Genomic DNA, 7,742 nt, shown 5'->3' with positions numbered 1-7,742 from the left:
CCTGTTATGGATCAGCTAAGTAATAGTCTAAATACAAAATGTATAAAATATTAACCTGACAAACTGCTCTGCTTAAGTCAATGACATATGGATAGAAGATGTGGGTATCTTTTAAATACAGCCATCTAGTTGTCTTGGAGACAGGCACGTGGGAAAAAAAAAAAAAAGCCGCTCAATATTCCTATCCCTGACTATAATCCCCTGTTATGGATCAGCTAAGTAATAGTCTAAATACAAAATGTATAAAATATTAACCTGACAAACTGCTCTGCTTAAGTCAATGACATATGGATAGAAGATGTGGGTAACAAGAGGTTTATTAAAATGCTCCGGTTCAGCTGCAGCATCAGAATGAAAGCAAGTCTTTTAAAGCAGCAAGGGTAGAGAGATATCAACAGTGAAGTGCAGTTGAGCAGATTCTCCTGGAAATCTCAGAGAAGCAAACAGCAAACGAGGTTGATTAAAATTACTATAATTGTGGTGACAACTTGTATGCCACTTGAACACCCTACTGTACATAGTTCCAGATGCAAATTCGGGCTCTAATTTGCCCGTCCTTGAAGACAGTGAGAAAACTCCCATTGACTTCAAAGAAGAGCAGAAACGGGCTCTTCAGTTCGTAAGAAAGAGATAAATGTCTGGCTTTAAAACGTAAGATCAGCAGCCCTAACATATAACTTGAAAACATCACTGGATTTTATTGATGATAACCTGGTATTAATCACTTTTAAGGTCTTCAAATAAATTGGAAAACTTGAGTTACCTCTGAATACAGTCAGTTTGAATCTGTGAAATGAAATAACAGCAAACTGTCGTATAATACTTTTCAGGAACAACCCAGAATAAGATCAGCATTTTCACAGGTAGTGGCTCTGGAAAACCCAGCTCAAGCACACTGTGTGGCTTCAGATATGTTAACAGGGAGTTACTCTCAAACTGAGCTCTCACCTTTAGAAAATCAGTCCTTTTAAAAGGATTTAAAGCAAAGCACTTAGAAGTCATCCAGAACCATTAATCACTTCTAAAAATCTTGGCAAAAGCATTTGTTTTACCAATTTACATTAACAATGTCATGCTGTGTCTATGTTAATACACTTCTATTTAAATCTGAGACAGTCACTGTACGCTTCCCATCCGTAAGTGAATGTATCTTAAACCTCCCTGAAGAGGACAAATATGTTTTTACATCTGGGTAGCTGAGGTAGAATCAACAGACATGCTTTGCCCCTAGCTCATACTATAAGAATAGAGTCCAGATTTGTTACCATCCCCTACTATTTTCTCCTTTACATCCTCCTCCCACAGAAGTTGTGTGCATCACCCCAGCCTCTTAAACAGTGTTAAGCCAATTGTTTGTAGTCTGCAACATGGCAAAGTTCTCGTAAAAAAAAAAAAAAAGCTAGGAATTTCTTAGGTCTGTCATCAGAAATGATTGCACTAGTTACAAAAGTTTGCACTGTCAAAGTTATGAAATGGCAGAAAAGAAACTTCAGTTAGGTTGCTGCTTCTGGAGGGCATTTGTGCCTAATCTATTCACTACTCACAGGGCTTTGAAATCGGTGCCCTTCTCTGAGATGTTGTGGCATAACTGGCTATGTTTATCCCAGTTTAAGTCTACTGAAATTAATGCAGATGCATTTTTCTTTTTTTTTTTTTTTTTTTTTTTTTTTTTTTGTGATCTATGAATGACATAAGCAATCTTAATCATGTAGAAAGAGTAATAAAATCCCTGCCTTCAGCAAGGCCTATGAGATTTGAATGCTATGAAAATATGCTTATGATGACTGTGATTTTAAAAAAAACCCAAACAACTGACTGCTAATGAAAAATAGGCCTAAGCACAGTTGAAGAGGTATTCAAGTTTGTGGTTAGGTTGATACCAGATGTTGATGCAGAGGAAAGGGAAGTTGAGGAAATTTAAGAAAAATAGGTACATGAACCCTTAGGATATTGGGTTACCAGCCAGCTGGGAGACACCTGGAAAGAGGCTCTTTAAATCTGTTTGAAGTAAGGGTCTCTTGTAGAGGGATTGGCCAGAAGGTCTGGAGAGCAGAGGAGGCAGATCTGAAGCCCCTTTTGCTCCTCCTAGTCCCTCCTGCCTCCCTCAGCCTGCAAGGGGCAACTTCCAGAGCCCCATGCTCCCAGCAGAGAGGCCGGAGCCAGCTGGGGGACCCCAGCCGCCCTGCGCAGGGGCTGGGGGAGAGCTGCTGCCCCACCGCCTGCCTGCCAAGGGCTTGCCACGGGCATGGCAGCACGGAGGGATGGAGATTTGCAGAGAGAGGTGGAGGGACAGAAAGCAGGGGGGATTTTATCAACTGGAAAAAACTTTTCCTTTTTTTTCCCCCTACATTACTTTTTTTTTTTTTCATTTTTTCCATTATCTTTACATTAACACAAACTTATTTTTGTGATGAGTTGCTGACTAGTTGGCATTTATTTCTGTAATTACCTCAAATGTAATTTCATCCACCTATATCCAAAAGACTGCTGCCAATTTTTATAGATTTCTTTTTTACAGAGTAAGAATATACATATTAATGCATACATAAACACAAAGAGAAATAGATATAAATTAATTACTCTCTATTTACACTATTTATGTATAGATGTACACTTAAATTATTTTAGCTTCCAGATTCTTGAATTACAATCTTGCATAAGAATATATTCCATTAAATATGCATATTATATATAATACATATTATATGTGTTATATATCTATAATTCCTAGTTCTGAAAATTGCATAGAAAACATTGAAAATTGAGAGTGAATGCATCTTAAGGGCTATAAAAATGAGAAGGCAAATAAAAATCCATTATTTGTTATTTTCAAAATTCACCCAAATTCTGTGACCTTAAACCAATTCAGTACTCAAGTAGGATTTATTTTATCTCTACTATTGAGGGACAAGAAAGCTAGTCAGTGTTCAGGGCACTTCTTGGAAACTTTGCTTCTCCAGGGGACTCGTTCTGTTTTGATCAGGGGCTTCTCCTGCCTCAGTTCTCTGCCTGTGAAATGGGGATAACCATCTTTTCCCTACCTGGCATGAGGTGCTCTGAGGAAATGTGTGTTCAGGAATTTTTGGATATTAGCACAATACATCTATATAAACATTTCACAGGGTTGCAAACAGAACAATATGAAGTTAAAGCTCATTAAGTGATTATGCTCTGCTTTGTTTTATAGTTTTATTTTTTGTGTTTGCTTCTTGCTTCTGTCTGTAATTTTGCTGAAGGGGTATGTTTCTAATTCATGAGAAACCAAGTTTTCTGATTGTGGTTCAGCTTTTTAAGCCTAGCTGTTGCTCTTACTATTGTTGTGAAGAAGCACACTACAACTCCTTGGGGAAAGTCTAACTCAGACTTTAAATAGTCAGTTCAAATAGAGTTCATTTTGCCTTAGTTCATTTTGGTCATTTCTTCATGAGAAAGGCTTGGTGTGTACCAAGTGAAGCACCCAGAGCCCAGGTTACACAGCCGTGCGTGGAGCACCCTGTCGTTGCATCAGCGTCGGCTCAGGGCAGAGGATGTTCAGACAACACCACTCTTTCTCCCCCACTCCTTGTTGCCCTTTGTACTTCTTTTCCTCAAGGGCATATATATTGAAAAGTAACAGGAGATACCAGTTTTGGGATGCTCTGTTAAAAAGGCCTTTGGTTTTGGAAAGCTCTGCACCCTCTCCCAGTGAGTATTACCATTTCCTTAAAGGCCTTCCTCAACCTGGACATTAGGCACATGACTGAGCCATGCCATGCACAAGGACACATTTGCACCCTCCTTCTTGCTTCAAGACCCACTTGTCCCTTCACAGATGTCCTTGCCTTACACTCCAAATATGTCCTCTGCCATGAACCTATGCATCTGTCTCAAACCTCCATGCACGGAGCATCTGAGCTTGGCATTAAGACATTTATGGCATCTCTGAGATAGCGTCACCTTTTGATACTAAATGTAATGAATTAAAAACTTTTTTTAATCCTTCTTTTTCTTAGGGTAGAATTTTTGTAGGTAACAGAAACTGTGATGCATTTCATTCTCTGCAGGAAGTATTTTTAAAAACACGTTATAGCTGGTTAAACCTGCTTTCTGTAAGCCTTTCCTGATGTAAAGGAAGATGTAGCTCTGCTGTAAAGTGATCCAGTTCTGAAAAAGAGCACTCTGATATTAGTGCATTTTAACACTGCTTAATGGATTTATAATTGTATTCAGCATTTTAACTGGGAAGCAGGAATAGGAAGTAGGTGGGAAAATATGCCCATGGAACTGTCCCTTTTATTGATCATTATGCAACAGAACCCAGAAGATAAGCAGGGGGGTGGGGGATCTTATGTCTGCGGGCAGGTAGGAGACACCAGCACATTACTGATCATTCAAAACTCGCATTTTGAAACCCAAACAGCTGTGAATCTGCTGAAAAGACAGAATATTTTAACACACATACTCTGCTCATAAAACCACTTACTCTTGCTTGCCAGTACTGTAATTTTATCTACATTAACAAAAAACATTTATGAATACAAGTCAAACTGGCTATTGCAATAAATGAAAATGGCAATTCCATTTATTTAATTGGCAGGTACCCAATACCTTTTTATTCTTACAATGAAACAGCTGGGATCTTGTGAAAAGTAACAACTACTGTGTAATAGCTGCTACATGATACCATAGCTTTCATAGGAAGAAGACAGAGATTTACCTGGCAGAGAATAGATGGCTAAAATACACATGATTAAAATTTAAAATAAAAATCAACAATATCTTTTGTTCTTCCTATGCTTTGGGGAATAATTTTCTGGGTAACAGAGTCATTGTCTCAAGTATTCAATCCAAGATCCATTCTGTCACTGTTAGTCTGATGAATAATATCTATTCCATAAATAGTGTCACTAGACACTGGGTCTGGGGTCTTTAGTCCTTTCACTTTTCATACTGGCTCATTATTCATCACAGAAAATGACTTATTGATCAAAGAAATTATTTGTTGGGCAAAATACTACTCCAATTAGTGAGTAGTGTATTAGAATTTGTTCGTATTGGTTAATCTTTTTGTGTGCTTAGGTCCCCAAGCTTCTTGACCCTGCTTCTGGGTTTTGATGGGATAACTAGAACTATTTTTAGCAAGATGGCAAGGAAGGATGAATACCAAACACTACATAATTAAAGAGACTGGTGTGCAGACACATGCAATGTATTTTCATTTTCTTCTTGATATCCCAGCCCCTCTCAAATCCTTCAGGAAAGACGGATTAGCAGATTGCAGAGAAGACATGAAGCACAGACTAAAAAAAGTCCTGGAACCTTTTTCTCCAAAGACTTGTGGCATTTTGGACAGCTGCTGAAATATCTACCATGGCCTTTGTGCAGTCTCACCACATCTTCTTTCTTGATTTGGAAGCTCTTCAGAGCATTTGGGAGTCTCCTCTGTAACAAGGGTCTGGCCAAAGTATTTGTGTATCCCCATAAGTAGCATCTTCGACAGCAATAGGTAATGTCATAATGCTCTCTAAATACCCAGCCAGTGTCAATGCTGCAAGCACCGCCTGCCAATACATTTCTGTCGATGTCAGGGCAGTTTTGACTGTTCTCTGGAAATGGTTATTATTCACCCTAGGATATTTTTGGCCCACCTGTAGAACCCCAGGCACATGTGTGTTAACAACAATAGTACAATAAGATATTTTAAATAAATTCATAACTTTTATGACCAAAGGGATTGTAAGGTTATATGGTCTGATTTCCTACGCATTAGAAGCCATAATGTTTTTCCCGTAAAATTCCCTTTGTTGAGCTTAATCACTTGTGTGTGGACAAAGGATATTTTTCATGCTTTAGTTTTTTCATGCCTTTAGTCGTCACATCTGCAAAGCCAGGCTGATATTTTTTTAATATCTAATTTTGGCAACTACCGTTGGACACCAAAACACATAAAACATTGACTTCTTCAGTCATTACCAAGTGTTGCAGCCAAACAGGACAGTATTTGCAGAGCAAAACAGATGGTGCTGAGGACCCCGCATCTGTCCCGTACACATTTTGAGGTAGTTACCTTGGACCAGCTCTAATCAGGTTGAATGAATACTCCTCGGCTGTCGCAGCACCTGAGGTGTGCCTCTCACCACGTCTTCCAGGTTTGGTTTTTTTTTTTGTCTAAAAGGGAGCTAGTTTTGTGCTCAGAGACTTCCCCACAGTATAAGCCAAAGTACAATAAATAGCGGTGATTTGCTTCAAAAATTCAAGGAGAGGGAAAGTGATTGAAGTGATGAGCTTTAAGACCAGTATTCAGCAGTGTGAGTCTGTAAAAGAGACTTTGAGGACAGAGGGAAAAGAAACAGGTTGCCAAGTTACCTAATGCCTGAGCCTCCTGTTCAGGTTTGCATTAGTATAATTGGGTCGGAGCACAGAGTTTAATGAGTGGCACTCATTTAAGTATGATCCCAAACATCATGTGGAATTAAATCAAATGAAAAAAATTAATTATTCTACTGGGGGTGTAATCATTTTAATTTTTACTGTTAGCTTGTCTGTTTTTCAACAACATAAAAGCCTCCAATAACAAAACTGAACAGAGTGGGCTATAGGCATCCATAATCAATATTCAGCAAATGGTTTTAAATCCTGTACCTGAACGAGAGCATCCACCTCAAAGTATAAAACAGGAGGACGGGTTCGTGGAAATGCCTCAGAACATGGACAAGCAATTAGGTTAACATTTGCCAAAGTCAACAACATGAATAGAACGTCTTCCAAACCCAGATAACCACACAAATAGCAGCAAAGCCAGAGATCTGCTTCAGTGGGGAAAATGTATGTTTAACTGCAAGTGACTTATATCAGAGGGTACTGGACACCCTGAGAATTTGTATATTCCCACTGAAGTGAACTCAACAGTCTGTCAGGTCTACTCTACTGCGAAATTGTGCTAAACTATCCGTAGTGCAACAAGTAAAATGTTACACTTCCCCCTTGTTCAGAGTTTGGTCACAAAATTGAGTTAAGTAGGTAAACCAAGTTGTCAGCCGGTGGATGATAACCATAACTGCTCATAAATGTCTGTATCAGTTTTAGTCAGTTTTATTTATGATGTGAGGGGCCTTAATCTAAACTTCAGAGAAAGAGACTAAATTACATTAATGTTCATTTGTCCAGGCTAAGAGCCCAGACACAGAAATTCACTGCAGTGTGTTTTGTGGGCAGTAAAGCCTTTTTAACGCTGTCTTCTTTATGCTCTCCTGTTGTGGGGAAAAAAATCCTCATACAAAAATAGTTGTACTGTATAGCTACTGAAATAGCTTTTTCCCACAGAATGGAAAAAGGCTGAACTTCGTTGTTAATAAAACAAAGTTAAGAAACCTGGTAACAGCGTACAAAATCAATGAGAAGCAGAAATGTCTGTGCAAAGGCGGCAGGTGATCCAACGAGCTGGAGGAAAGACGTTTGGGTTGTGCACACCCAGCCATGCAGGCTTGACGAGGGTGGGATTTCAGCACAGCATCCGTTTGCTCCTGACAGATGCCAGCAGCACGTTGGGAAAGTCTCTCCTCTTGCGCAAGAAGCTGCAGGAAAGCGGTCAGAAGAGACTCGATGTTTGGAAGAGACAGACACGGCTGATGTGATGTTTGTGGGGGAAGCATCCTAAGCCCAGGAGGGAAACAGAGAAGCCCTGTGGAGGCTGTGGCATGTGTCAGGAAGCGCTGCAGACCCAGCCAGGCAGCCGGTGCAGCCGGGCGGGGAAACAGCCAGCC

The sequence above is a fragment of the Egretta garzetta genome, unplaced genomic scaffold, assembly GCF_000687185.1.
Source record: "Egretta garzetta isolate BGI_Z169 unplaced genomic scaffold, ASM68718v1 scaffold62, whole genome shotgun sequence".
In the NCBI taxonomy this organism is placed as follows: domain Eukaryota; kingdom Metazoa; phylum Chordata; class Aves; order Pelecaniformes; family Ardeidae; genus Egretta; species Egretta garzetta.
Note: the sequence above shows the minus strand (reverse complement) of the source record.